Source organism: Schistocerca serialis, chromosome 2, assembly GCF_023864345.2.
Source record: "Schistocerca serialis cubense isolate TAMUIC-IGC-003099 chromosome 2, iqSchSeri2.2, whole genome shotgun sequence".
Taxonomy (NCBI): Eukaryota; Metazoa; Arthropoda; class Insecta; order Orthoptera; family Acrididae; genus Schistocerca; species Schistocerca serialis.
Genome location: NC_064639.1, coordinates 1,143,339,366 through 1,143,355,313, shown reverse-complemented (window position 1 = coordinate 1,143,355,313; position 15,948 = coordinate 1,143,339,366). Strand labels below are relative to the sequence as shown.

General features: G+C 39.2%; 1 protein-coding gene across 4 annotated transcripts in view; it reads right to left on the bottom strand.

Annotated features, from left to right (window-relative positions):
- Positions 1-15,948, bottom strand: part of LOC126458605 (E3 ubiquitin-protein ligase RBBP6) — a 387,537-nt gene that overhangs the window by 138,931 nt on the left and 232,658 nt on the right. The window lies entirely within an intron of this gene.

Genomic DNA, 15,948 nt, shown 5'->3' with positions numbered 1-15,948 from the left:
AAATAACTGGTAAGATCAGCAAGCTGCAAAATAATCACCAAAATGTTCTCCTAGGATAGATGAGTGAAGTGATGATAAACAGTCTGAAATTTTGACATAATTTATGTAGAAAATATTACAAAATCAAACTATGGCCCACTATATAGCAGAGATGCTGAGTCACAGATAGACTCAACAAAAAGACTCTCAATTATAGCTTTTGGCCATTAAGGCCTTCATCAACAATAGACAGTGTGGTTTTAGTTGCCAGAGACTGTGTCGTGTGTGATTTGCATTTGCATGAGTCTTTGTGCATATGCATGTGTGTGTCTACTGTTGACAAAAGCTATAATTGTGAGTCATTTTGTTGTGTCTATCTGCGACTCATCATCTCTGCTATATCGTGAGTAGCAACTTTCCTTCTCATAATATTGTTACATGCATCCTGAATTTTCCATTGTTCGATTGTGGTCCATTATAGGTATTAATGTCTACTTACCAAGTGGGTTGCAGATTGAGAAACTAACTACTGCTTACAGCAGACATTACTGTAGCTTACTTGAAGAGAAGGGGGGAATGTTACTGGAAATTGGGTTCCACAAAAATTAGACAGAAAGGTCATACAGTACATCCTGGATGACACAGCACAGGATATTGGTTAAAAAGGTCATGGGACATCAGAAATAATTAATATCTGAAAACCCGAAACATTATTGTGACAGGAGGAGCAGCTGACACACCAAAGAGACAAGAAGACGCCAACTGGAATTTAAGTCACTATGAGACAAAGGAGCAAACAGGTAAGAAGAAAAATTGAAGGCAACTAAGCTGCCTCTCCTTTCCACTATACAGTTCTTGAGTAGATGTCTAATTCATTACTGACATTCAGTTGTTGGTGTAAGTTGTTCTGATTATTCCATGTTTACCTTGATGCAAGATCTTAGGCATTTTCTTCTACAATCCTTACAGAGTACAATTTCCTTCAACTTTTGCCTCTCTTTGACTACATTTTGCATGAACTTCTCATGGCAGGTATACATGTTTTCCTGTCTTTAATAAAGTAATTTGAAAACTGTAATGTTCTGGTTGGACCAGTGATGTTAAAGACTTTCCCAATAGGTAAAAGTTGTCAGAATTAGTTTGTGAAGAAACTGGTAGGCCAGTGAGTCAATCTAATGGCCTGATCAAAACGTACTATTGCGTTGATACTGAATGAATATCAAATTAGTAGAAGTTGTTGGAGATTATGATTCAGCAGCAAGTAAACAGATAAGCTTATAAATAACTGATGGCAAACTCATCTTAAATAACATACCGAATGACAAGAAAATGATGTCATGCAACAATTCGCTTCCACATGGATGATGGACGAAGCAAAGCAACATAAATCACACTAATGACAAACTGTACCTCAATTTAGACATTTGTCATGTGTTCCATGTTAAATTTCCTACAACTTTGGAACCCATGGGCAGTGCACCTACTTTGGGAAGTAGGAGTTATTAAGAGTATGAACAATACAAAAGCTAGTAGATAACATGGGTGCTGTTAACACATGGCACTAACATTGACTTGATAGGGCTTGCTTGTGATTTGATCATAATATAGGATGGTAAATGGATGTATGTAGGTCTTGTATTGGGATTATCCGCAGGAAAATCACAACTATTGTAGAGGAAGGGGTGAGGCACGCAGCACAGGATTAGGAGTAAGAGGGCTTAGGGATGAACTAAAATACTGCATTGGTTGGTTGGTTGGTTAACTGAATACCAATTTTGGGGTGCAGAAGGTGTCAAGATGTTCTTCATTCTAGGGTACAATAATAATAATGGCGTGTGACGAGGGCCTCCCATCGCGTAGACCGCTCGCCTGGTGCAAGTCTTTCGATTTGACGCCACTTCAGCGACTTGCGCATCGATGGGGATGAAATGATGATGATTAGGACAACACAACACCCAGTCCCTGAGCGGAGAAAATCTCCGACCCAGCAGGGAATCGAACCTGGGTGCTTAGGACTGACAGTCCGGCGCACTGACCACTCAGCTACCAGGGACAGACAGATAATCACAACCCTGGACAAAAATGTGACGCAGTTTCTGAAGTTGGTGATAATGGTGTAGTGCTAGTGGGTTCAGTGCATGTAGGGGGACATATGGTGTGTTAGATCTATCTGTGCAGTAGCTGTGAAGGATTTGTTTTATATTTTAATGTATCTATATTTAAATAGTATTTTTATGCATTTATAGCAGTGCCGTGAGTTAAAGTTTTTTATTCAGGCATTATTTTGCTACATTTGTATTATGTTACAATATGACTGTAAAGAATTACTGCTTTGTGTCAATAAACATACATATTAATATATCTATGAAAATAATCAATTTTTGAAAATGTAATGTAATTGGATAGATAAAAAATCTACTCACCAAGCGGCAGCAGGGAAAACACACTTTAGAAAAGGTATTACGTAGGTAAGCTTTCGGAGCCAGTGGCTCCTTCTTCTGGCAGAAGGGTCGAAGGGGAAGGAAGAGGGACGAAGGAAAAAGACTGACGAGGTGTAAGAAAAGGAGTAGAGTTCAGAAAAGTGGCCCAGAGCCCCTGGCCGAAGGAGACTTACCAGATGCGATGAAAAGGAAACCCCTGACCTGGGGTTCTCGGTGACTCTTCCAAACTCTACCTTTTTTCCTAAATCTCACCAGTGTTAATATATCTGCTATTTGAAGAATCACAAGTATGTGGCCACAAACCAAATAATATATTACCTGGTGATCAGAATTTAAAAAATTGTCAAGACGATCCAGAATGGCAAAAGCTGAAATCACGGAGCTTATCAAGATGTTGATGTCCCGACAACAACAGTTTATAGAACACCAGGCAGCATCAAAAGAACAACACAATTTGTTAAAACCACTGACAAAACACAGCACTATGTTAGTGGATCAAAACTCAAATGACGTACCATGTTTCCCACATTCAAAAGGACAAAGGAATTATGGGACACTTAACTGTAATGCTCAGAACAACATTTCACGGCACACCTGGTAAGAGATGACACGAATTGGATTTATTAGCTGTCATTGTCTGGGACTAGCATGTTGAACCTGCTGATGAACAACATGGGGGGGGGGGGGGGGTGTCCAATATGGTTAACCAGCTATCAGCCCATTCCTAAGAGAAAAAAAAGCATGCAATGCCAGCAGCCACTCACAAATTCCTCAGAAATAAAGGGGGGGGGGGGGGGGGATCTGGGCAGACATATCCATACTTGTACTGACAGATCAATCAAAGATGTCAATACACTGTTTACTCCTCATGATATCCTGTGGAATTTCGCTCTGCAATACAGCAATGTTTCACTGGATAAAGTTTTAAAGTTGCTGAGACATATGACTCTTCTCAACAAATGGTGAAGACATCAAGGGTGAAAATTCACAGATGATTCGCCTAAAATTTTTCAAATGACCAGCCACCACAAATTATAAATCTTTCCTAAAATGTTGGCTGCACCATAGCCAGAGCGAATGCAATTTCAGAAATGCCGCATGCATTATCTGTAAGAAGAGTGGCCACGTATCCACTGTCTGACTGCACAGAAATAAAAATTCTTTCACTATCAAGAAGTATCAACATTCAAACTCACGAGCCAAAAAAACACAGAATGGAGTGATCTACATGTACATCTACATCTATACTCTGCACACTACTGTGATGTACATGGCAGAGGATACATCCCACTGTATCAGGTTTTAGGGTTTCTTCCTGTTCCATTCTGTATGGAGTGTGAGAAGAATGATTGTTTGAATGTCCCTGTGTGTGTGCAGTAATTATTTTAATCTTATCCTCATTATTCCTATATGATTGATACATAGAGGGGTTGTAGTACAGTCCTGGAGTCATCATTTAAAGCCAGTTCTTGAAATTTTGTTAACAGACTTTCTCGGGATAGTATCTCTGTGACACTCTCCCAAAGATTAAATAAACCTGTGACCACTCATGCTGCACTTCTCTGTAAACATTCAATATCGCTTGTTAGTCCTACCTGGTATGGGTCCCCCACACTTGAGCAATATTCTAGCAACGGTCACATGAGTGACTTGTAAGCAATCTCCTCTGTAGGTTGACTGCACTTTCCCGGTATTCTAGCAACAAACCAAAGTCTGCAACTTGATTTATCCATGACTGCACCTATGTGATCATTCCATTTCATATCCTTACCAAGTGTTCCACCCAGTTATTTGCATGAATTAGCTAATTCCAACAGTGACTCACTGATATTATAATCATAGGATACTATGCTTTTTCGTTTTGTGAAGTGCAAAATTTAACATTTCTGAACAATTAAAGCAATTTGCTAATCTCTGCAAGACTCTGAAATCTTATCAATACCTGAGCAAATATTTACGCAGCTTCTTTCAGATAGTACATCATTACAGATAACTGCATCATCTGCAAAAAGACTGATTTTACTATGAAAATTTTCCGCAAGGTCATTAACACACAACATGAACAGCAAGAGTTTCCACACACTTCCATGGGTCACATCCAAAGTTACTTCTACATCTGATGAGGACTCTCCATCCAAGATAACACGCTGCGTCCCACCTACCAAAAAGTCCTTAATCCAGGCACAAATTTCACTTGAAACCCCATATGAAGATGCTATGGCAATAAGTGTGGGTGTGGTACTAAGTCAAATGATTTTAAGAAATCAAGAAATACTGCATCTACCCAATTGCCTTGATAAAACTCTCAGTACGTCACAAGAGAAAAGTGCACATTGGGTTTCACTGATTGACGTTTTTGAAATCCATGATGGCTGGCATTTAGGGGGTCATTCTATTCAAGATAGCTCTTTATGTTTGAGATCTGAGCAAGTTCTCCAAGATTTGACAATAAATCGAAGTCAAGAATAGTTGATGGTAACCTTGTGGATCGCTTCTACTACCCTTCTTGTAGACGGGTGTGACCTGTGCCTTTTTCCAAGAACTGGGCACGGTTTTTTGTTCGAGGGATCTATGAAAGATTATAGTAAAAGAGAGACTAACTGAGCTACAAATTCAGTACAGAATCTGACAGGGATTCCATCGGGCCCTGGAGCTTTGTTCAATTTCAACTATTATTATATGTCAACGCTTGCCATGATGGTGTGATGGGAATGAAAGGGGGTATCAGCTGTTGGTTCTATGCAGCCAATGAGAGAGCTGCACACAGCTGACTTGTTTGTAAGTAAGAAACACAGGAAAATATTATCATGTTCTCACATCATTACAGATGTGAAATCTGCTACATATTTTGAGGGGGGAGGAGGGGGGGGGGGGTGAAGAATAAGGAAAGAAGGAAGGAATGAAGGAATGAAGGAGAGAGAGAGAGAGAGAGAGAGAGAGAGAGAGATCTGTGTTCTCAGGTCACATCCCATCATAACAGCCATCCCAGATCACAACATCTTTGGAAGAAGCAATGAAATATTTGTAGCAACTAAGATTTTAAAATTCATTGCTGGTAGTAATAGAAATACACTATCCCTTTTCCCACATCTCATTTGTTACGTGAAACTAAGATAATGATACCAGTGATGACGATTCTTTGGTTAGTTGGAATATGTTAAAGCCATATTTTCTCAAAGAGCTTTTTTAAGGGGGGGGGGGGGGGGGTGTCAAATTTGGGTAAATACAGTAACACACTACTGCAAAAGTTACAATACTATGAATGGAAGAAAATGCATTTTTACATAACTTTGAGAGCAATGGAACAAATGAGAGCCCCTAAACTTTTAGTCTGCTTATTATTTGCTAACTAAAAAATTCTTTTTAAACTCAGCTGAAAGGTAACTTGACACAGTAGTTAGGTTGGTAAAATCTACAATCCAAAATATAAATTAAAATTGAAGTATCTGATGATTCATCAAGTGTGCAATAAAGTGATAGGACACTAATAACAAACTTAAATGGTACCTGGTAAGCACTGCACAAAGAGATCTGAAGCCATGAATAATATGTGAGCTACACAGGGAGAATTTAGTAGTATGAGAGCTACACAGGGAACATAGTTGATCATATTCAAAGAGAGTAACTTACAATGAATGGTATACTTGGAGGTATGAAATGCACAGTTGCAGGGAAGAAAATTGTCACCAGAAATGACAGTAGACAGAAAGAGCAGAAAAAAGGGACAGCTGCTGATGTTTTCATATAACACTGACAACATCATGAGAAGTGTATCAGATGTGGTCTATTTTTATTTTAGTCCTATGGGCTCATGTGAGCCAAAGCTACTTGGTTATGGAATGAATCACTACATAATTCACAGAAAACTGACAAGCTTAAAAATAAAAAATAAAGGCTATTAAAAAGACACAAAAAACTGCAATAGCATATTTGTGGGTCTGCTGACAAGTAATGCTTCCGAACATTTTATGTGAAAACTCTTAAAGCCTTTTAAATAAAACAAACCTTATTAACATTCTACAAGTTTATGCTTCAAGTCTACATATTTGCAGCCCTCTGCTAAGAGAGGGATCTGAACTGTAGTGTATAGCATGACAGTGTGTAACTTAAATACGTTGGTGTACAAGAAACAGTGTGCTGTAATCTAGTTTCACACTCAAGAAGTTCATCCATACATGGAGCACCCTCTCCTTCAGCATGACAATGCCAGATCAACAACAACCACTGTAACATCAGTAACAATCCAATACCGTGGTTTCAATGTAATCAATCATTCTCCATACAGTCCTGCCCTCGTCCCATCTGATTTTCATCTGGTTCCAAAACTTAAAGAACAGCTTTGAGGACTTCACTTTGAGTGTAATGACATGGAACAAGTAGAGGTGAGGTTGTGGCTCCATCAACAAAGTCAAACTCTCTACAAGGTTGGTATTAACAAACTGGTCTCTCATTGCAAGAAAGGTGTTCACTGTCAGAGTGACTGTGTTGAGAAATACATATGAAAAAAGCAGAATGTTAATGACTGTTTTATTTAAAAACCTTTAAGGTGTCTCACATACCGTCAGATGCATTACTTTTCAGCACATCCTCATACTGTAAATGATGTGTTTACACATAATGCAGTGAACTATAGTGAGGAGGCTCCTGTCCATAATTAAAGAATAGTGCTGCAAGGAACCCTGTCGACTTATTGCAAATTTGTGATTTGTCATGACATTTTTCAGTTCTGCTATGTGTCTATAAACCTACACAATACTGCAATACAGCAGTTAAAGAAGTGTTTTCAAAGTGCAAATACTTTTTTGGTCTAATGTTGACTGGATGAATGTGGCAGTTACTTATGAATGGATCCACAATATCAACCACAAATCCTATGAGGGAATAGTACATACATAACGATGGCAGAGTTACAATTCTGAGACACTTTATCAGCAGCCTGCATGAAGTTGAAAGGAATCATCCCAATATTTGCCTGAAATATTTTAGGGAGAAGGGAGGCAAAGGAAATGATAACAAAACACTTGATTAAGCAGAACAAGATAAAGTAAAATCACAACAAGCTAGATTCTTCTGCCATAAGTTGAAGAAAATATCCTGTAATCCTTACGTACATAACCCATCTGTACACTTCTTCAACACCAACGTGATTTTTGTATTGAAATACATACTGAATACCACATGTAGTGACACTATCACCCTTGTAGGATATCTGGTAACAGTTGCAAAAAACAACATACCACTCTCCTATGACGGCTACACTGATAGCGCTACTGAGTAAAAACTGCAACAAACAGATTACCTGCACTTCGTATTTGCACAGTTCGAACAGTGCGCTAAATCTGTAATTTTTCATAACTCTTAATGATAATCAAATTAATGATAAACATAAAATTAATAATAAGGCAATAACAGAAGCTGTTTAACACTACTGATTAAAAAGTATAAATATTAGCAATCACTGAAAACTTCCCAGAAGAAAACACTTGAAGATTGTAATTCATACACAGTAGACAGGTAGCAGAATAAATCATGAGCCGCACATTAAAACTGCAGACTGTTTGTTCTATAGATGGAAAAATAGAGATAAGATCAAATCAGAGGAATTGACAACATGAAGGTGCTGACTTGTAATCAGCAAGTCGAAGCATAGATTCAGAGCTGTGCACCTATGTAAGACAACAGTTTTAGGTCGGAAGGGAGGGAGGTAGGAAATAGGACCCTCCAGTTATTTGTCTTGCAATAAATGAGAATATCAAATGGCACGTACAAGTGATGTAGTACTTGTGTAGCGCTTTCAATATCATTGCTCATACTAACATTACCGCTGTCACACCTATACTGCTCTGAAACTTAATGACAGTTTTGTTTTCTGTGATCATGTTAACAATTTGCTCTACTAGAAAATAAAAGTTATCACCTACAATAGAATATTTGTTGTCCAAAATGCTGGTTTCAGTACCTACTGCAAACAGATTTGTTCCTCTTTCACAGCATATCACAGCTGTTTAGTTACATTTAAATCTACACAATACAGACAATATAGCATACAAATGTCCATCACTAAGAATGGTTTCAATGTTGAACTTAACAAATATTTTCTTGCTGGTTTTACTGAGTGTGTACAGCCCCATTTGTTTTTACAAAACAACCTTATAACCTTCAAAGCCTTGGCCATTATATGTCCAGCTGGTAAAACCATAGCTGGTAGCATGTTTTGCACCCATTTGAAGTGAAGACTGGCAGCTCCTCCATGGCTTTTTCCCTCAGCCACATCTACATAATCAAATTGGAGTTCTTCCTTGATGTTCCTTATGCTAGGAAAGAGAGAGAAATCACAAGGAACCAGATCAGGTGACTAAGGTACATGGGAAATGGTACTCGCACAAGTTTTGGCCAAAAGGTGGCTCGCCGAGATCTACATGAACAGGAGGCTTGTCCTGGTAGGAAAACCAATACCCAGTCTGCCACAGATCAAGTCGTATGGTATGAAAAGGATACATTGCTACTCACCACAGTCCCCATTCCTTTACTACCCGGTGCCCTGCTCATCACTGTCCATGTCACCTCCCTCTATACAAACATCCCCTCTGCCCATGGCCTTACTGCTACTGAACACTACTATTCCAGAAGCCCAACTGGCTACAGAACTACCACTTCCTTCCTGCTTACCATAACCAACTATATCCTCACTCACAATTAATTCTTCTTCAAAGGCACACCTACAAACAAACTAGTTGTGCAGCAACTGACACTTGCGCATTCTATATTAACCCATTCATGGGTCATCTAAAGGAATCCTTCCCAGGCACCCAGTATACCAAACCCCTCACCTGATTCAGATTAGCTGATGACATCATGATCTGGATTAAGGATGAGAACATCTTTGTAAACAATTTCCCAGAACCTCCACAACTTCTCCCTCCTTTCACTTCACTTTGTCCTCATCAGCCTAACAAGTCACACATTCCTCGATGTGGATCTCCACATCAAGGATTGCTACATCACTAGCTATGTACAGATCGAACCTACAAACCACTCAATATTACATCCACTCCAACAGTTGTCACCCACTCCACACGAGAAGTCTTTTCCACACACCCTTGCCAACCATAGTCATAACAACTGCAGTGAAGAGCAGTCCCTCTCTAAATATGCTAGAACTCTTACTGAGGCCTCTACTGACCAAAATTACACCTTGTCCAGAAACCGATCTCCTGGACTTTTTCTCCCCAGTCACCTACCATCACCAACATATCCACTGTAAGGCCACAAAGGAACAACTCCCCCGTGACTGAGTCCCACCTAGGACTGGAAAAAATGTTCTCCAATGTAATCTGAACTACATCTTTTTGTGCCCTGAAATGAGAAATATCCTCCCACAGTGGTATTACACCAAACATCCAAGCTATGCAGTAATTTTCTCTGTCTTGATACAACCCCCACTCCCGACCCCTTGCTGCTTGGCACATACCCCTGCAACAGACCTAGGTACGAGATCTATCCCAAATAAACTGCCACTACCTTCTACTACTGTCCCATCACAGCTATTCCTACACCACCCTAGCACCCATGAAAGCAGTCCTAATAACTTACCATCACCCATTGTGCCACATTATACATGAGCATGACCACTGACAAGCTCTCTGTCCATATGGATGACCACACCAAACTGCGGTCAAGAGAGAGCTGCAACACCCAGATGCTGAGCACACTGTGCAACATGATGCACTCGTCTTCAGACTGCTTCACAGCTCATGCTACCTGGGTTATTCCCATCAAAGAACATCTTTTATGAACTCTCCTTGTTAACATATTCTTCAGTCCCACAAACCCCCTAGTCTCAATCTTCGCTGGCCCCCGTCCTCCACCTGCCTTCATCACCTTCCATGTTCCCACTCAAGCCATACACGTGTGTCATAGTCCACCAGCACACCTGCATAGTACTTTGCCCTCCTCTATATCTCTTCTCTTCTCTCCTCTCATCTTTGCCTCTCCTTACACACATCCTTTCAAAGCTGTCCACCATCTTGTCCCAATCACATTCTTGCATGCTCCACTGGAAGTACTAGCATATAGTACTCCATCCCCATGTCTTTTCTGTAAACCCACTATGAACCCAGTGGGGATCACAGTCACCTCAGACACGCTCATGTCTTAGCATCAGGAGATGATGATGGTTTTGAGTGTGTTTGTTTGTTTGTTTTATGCCTTTGTGAATGTGTGTGTGTGTTTTGCGTACGTCTGAGGAAGGACTTAGTCCAATAGCTAAACAATGTCTAGAAATCCTTTATCAGCAGCCTATTTGCCATTTTGCCTTCTCTACATCATGGCGAGTAGCAATCTATCCTTTTCACATAGCTGTTATTCAATCTTGGATTTTACATGGTTTAAACTTTATTAACAGGCAGATGTGTTGGAATAAACTTTGAATGCACTATTGTCCTCATAACAATATAAGCATTGTCTTCAAAATCAACTTCACTCCTTGGGCAATGTGACACTGACATTCACCACTTTCTGTTGTCTACTTTCACAGTCATAAATCCTAGCATTATGATTTTTCACTAGTAAAGATCTCAAAAACAATTCTGTATCAGCTTGGAATTGTTCTTCCAAAGTACAGGACACTACCCCTCAATTGTTCTTTTTGCTGACTTGTCAGAAGTCTGCAAGAAACGAAGGCAGACTCTCTTCACATTCTTAAATCTGTTAATTTTTGCTGAAGCATGTTCCAAGACAATCCAGTTAACTCCACCTTATGTCCAATGGTCCGTCATTGGTCCTTCAGCAAAAATAAATACATTTTCTCAAAATGTTTCACTGTCTGGGCAGTTGTGGATGTATGGAATGAGTAAAAAAAAAAAAATTAATCAACATGTTGACATTTTTGACATGAGAAAACCATTTGTACACATTAGTTTTCCCATGGTGTCATCGCTGTAAGCTGTTTTCAACATCAAAACTGTTTATGTAACATTATTCCCAAGCAATAAGTACAGAATCATGGCTGTGCACTGTTCATCAACACCTGCCATCACAATAAATGAGGAGAAAACAACACAGCTATAACGATGGGGGAAAAAAAAAAAAAATAAACTACAAGCAGAAAAACCATCCTGCACAATGCCAGAGGTAGTACTGAACTAGCAGAGAGTTGTGCGACACACTTGTAGCAAGAAAAATTTCTACCATGCAAGCTTGACCCAGATCACCACTATATTGATGCTGGACAGTGGGTTAATAAAAACACATTGTTGTAACCAAAATTCACGACAGTACCTCACTTTCTATTAAAGGCTGGTGCGTACGACATATTAAAATTTCTGTCTGACCAGGACTGAAACCCAGATTTCTCACTTTATGCGAGCGATCACCGTAACCACTCAAGCTACCTGAGTATGCTTTAGGACAAACCAAATCTCTGTATGTTGTGTACACGTCCTGCACTCACACAGTAACTGTGGTTCTCAGTGTCTGCTTCTTCACAGATGCATACATATCCGAAGAACATTACACAGTAGACTGTTAAACATAGACACTGCAAAGAGTATTTACATGCCTACGAAAGGGCTGCAACAATAATAACTTAGTCTCTTCCTGCGTTAGAATCACGGCAATTGTGCGAGTCCAGGACGTGGACACACAGTAACATGTGATCAGTCCTCAAAACACGCTTGGATAGCCGAAGTGATTAAGGCGAATGCCTGTGTAAAGCGGGAAATAAAGTTCAAGTCCTCATCTGGCATAAATTTTCACATGTTGCCAATAAACTGTGTGACTGGAGTCTCATCATATTCACAATTGCGAACATATTTCTTGTATTTCATACAGCTGTAGGTTGCAGTAGTATCTTATTTTGGACGTGCACGCATGTCCAAAAGACTTAAAATTCTGAATCATGAAAACTGCAATGGCTGTTCATGAATAACTTCTTTTTCCGTTACAGTAGAAAATTTATGGTAGAATGTAAGTCATTTGGCAGGCACAAACAAAAGACAAGAAACATGCAAGCATTTGGAATCAGTTCTTTCTCGGGTTAGAGCGCGCGCGCATTCACGCCACACACACACACACACACACACACACACACACACACAGCTGCTGCCTGAAAAATTCATAATATCTTACAAAACTGTAAGCAAAGTCGCATGCTAGAGCATTTATTATTTATTTTATGGACACCAAAGATTGTTCATTATACAACAATTTACTAAGTTTCATCAAGTTTCATGCTTAATTTTTCTCCTCATCCTGTCAGTGTCATGTTCCTCATTCATAATGCATCTCCACATTCTCACAGATATGCCCCAAGCAGTAGTTTTTCAAATTAATAGACATGTTTTACATCGTCTTCAGTGTTCACACACACACACACATATATATACTCTATCTGATCAATGTTTTCCGAATGGTGTTAAATAACCTGTATGAGTAGAAAGATGTTTACAACACTAAGCTGATTCTACCCATTCCTTCACAGTATGAAAGTAGCACATACCTATTGTGTCCCCTGGACATCAGTTATCAAAGAACTAAGAAAATACTAGTAGCTTCAAAAGGGAAAGGAAATGATAAGACACTTTGACATAAAAGTTTGAACTACTACTTTTTTGTTGTAAAACAATTTCCTTGAAGTTGTGAACAAAAATTAAGAATGAACAATGTGAGATGTTGAAACTGTGTCAGGCCCCAGGGCTCAAACCCGAACACTTGTCTTGCAAGAGCACTGCACATGCTTTCGAAATGAATTGAAAACTTCTCAAAGCTTCTCCACAAGACAAAAATCCTGGTCCACAATATCTCCCCCCCCCCTCCCCACCCCAAGTGGTTCCTTACGCCAACTGATACAAACCTGCTTTTGAGCTCTGATCACAACAAAATGCGTGGAATCCAGAGTAGTCAGCTCTTTTTCACAGTCAAAATTTAATGCAATGTCAAATGTATCACAGTCTTTCGTAGCCTAAGGAGGCCACTATTTCACAGTAGGTGATATGCTGATCCTCTTCATTTATGTGAGGACAGCAACGATGTATTTTGTTTGACCTATAAAAAATTCTCTGCAGACTAATATGAGCACAACAAAATTCTGCAAACAAACTGTAAACAATAATTTCTGAAGGTGACGTATTGTATTGTATGGAACCAGGGACCTAGAAACGAAGGAGAGGCTTTGTCCCTGCCACAGCCCTCAGTGGTTCACAACCCCACAACAGGCCACACAACAGTCCACTCACCCCACTGCCGTCCCACACTGAACACAGGGTTATTGTGCTGTTTGGCCCCCAATGGACCCCCCTGGGAAAGTCTCACACCAGACGAGTGTAACCCCAGTGTTTGCATGGTAGAGTACTTATGGTGTACACATATGTGGAGAAAGTGTTTGCACAGAAATCGCCAACATACTGTAACTGAGGCAGAATAGGACCTCTACACTAATCTGCAGGGTGGATTCGTGTCGGGGCCAAGCGCACCTTCCTGCCCGGAAAGCAGTGCGTTAGAGCGCATGGCTAACGGGGTGGGTACAAGGTGACTAATTACTAAAAGTTGAACGAAGTACTATGAGGCATTGTTGTTACATTAGGCTTCAATGAAAATCACAAAAATCATCCAAAGAAATCTTTCATGAGAAATTTCTATTTTCTTCAAAAGTTTTTTTTAAAAAAACTCATTGTAAACAAACTATTCTGCCAATTTCTGATCTGTCACTGTTTTAACAAATTTTAAAATACAACAGCAGTGTAGATCGCAATGTGCCCTCTAGCAATTTTTTCCCCCTGAAATCATAAAATTCAGTCCTTTAACGTATTTGCAAGCTGGTATTTTATGCTTCAAATGCATATTTTATGGCCATTTGCCTCACAAGAGAAACAAAATTGTGGCTTGGTCACTAAAATAAAAATCTGTGTGGCATTGGCTTCCCCCGTGCCGTGCTAGATGTCTGTGCAAAGATGAAACTGAAGCTCTTGGTCCTAGGGAATCAATATTGGCAACAAATGTGTCCAGTTTGGTTTCAAGGTACAGGGTGAGTAGAATGTCCCAAGTCACTGCCTGTCATATTTGCAGTTAGCAATTTGTGCATTCAATGAAATCTTCAGGTTAGGCAAACATTTCTTGTACCTGCTACAGCTCCTCTGCTGATATATTTTCTTCTTCTCTTAGCTTTTCTACACACTTAAGAAGTTGATCTTTCTTAGGCAGTTGTGCCACCCATTTTTAATACATGTTTTTTTTTTTTTTCCTTTGCTTTTCAATTTCTTTTTCCACAGTTGTAGTCAGTAGTTGTAAAGTTTTATAGGTTAGTACCATCTTTTGTGACTATAATAACGGTCTCATTAAGATCTTATGCATTTCATTTTTTATTTTAAGCATTTAAAAAAAAAACAGCAAAACACATATGGTCTTAAAAAGACTTTTATTACGGTCGTAAAAGACAAATTAAACTGTATAACTTGTTTTCTTCAGTTGGCACTTTAGTCCATTATATGGTAAGAAACCGTCCCATAACTGTAACAACTGGTGCAGCTAATTTAACAAAGCAAATTACACATACAACTCTTGTGTCATGTTCTTGTTCTTACCCTACTCTCACCAGTGGCGTACTTCACGAGTATAGTACAGTGTGAATTAGGAACATAAAAACCTGAATAGTTCTTTATCAATTGATCTACATCTTTTAGATTACACTCTTTATTGTTGTTGGAGGTACTTACAGAGAATACTCATGCTTTGTTTACTTTCATCTCAGATAGACTCACTTGAGTGTAATAGCAGAAAAACCTTTTGACTCAACTCAACATAAAGAAATATCGCAAGAATGGAATTCAAGAGATTTATACACCAAATAATGATGCAATAAAATGATAATGCAAAATGCAAGACTGACAGGATTTTAGGAAAAGTATGGACAAAAAGGAAGTACAGATTAAAAATAATAAAAACAGATTCAAAGAACAACAAAAACAAAGGGGGAAAAACATCTTAACCTAAATATTATTATTGTTCGTGACAGTACACTACATTCTTTGCACTGTGATGTCTACACATGATGTGTACTTACTGATCCTTTATCTATGAATTGCTTTTGTACCTCAATTGTCATCATGCCACTACAATACTAATTTAATCTAACGATACCATACTCTCATCTGTATGCTGAGATCTGCATACAAAAAGGGGGGGGGGGCTATCAGATCTAGGTTAGCTAATACAGAAAGTGCATTCATTCCAAGTGTGGCTTAGCTCCCTGTACTGCATGTGTCGCACTGTACTAGACTAGATAAAGTTGAAACTAAAATTTCTGAGCTACAGCACACGAATTCAAGGATCATGCTCACTGAAATCTCTGTCTTAGCGTGAGCAACACAGACTGAAAAGTGTGGTGTTCCACAAAACTAGGATGTTATCTGGGCTCCCTGAACAATATGAATTTCTGATGATATCCATCTACACATGCAAAGACAATGGCAGTTTCCTGACAGTCAGTATACTGTACAAGGCAAGAGAAGAAACAACTTAGAGAATGGAAGAG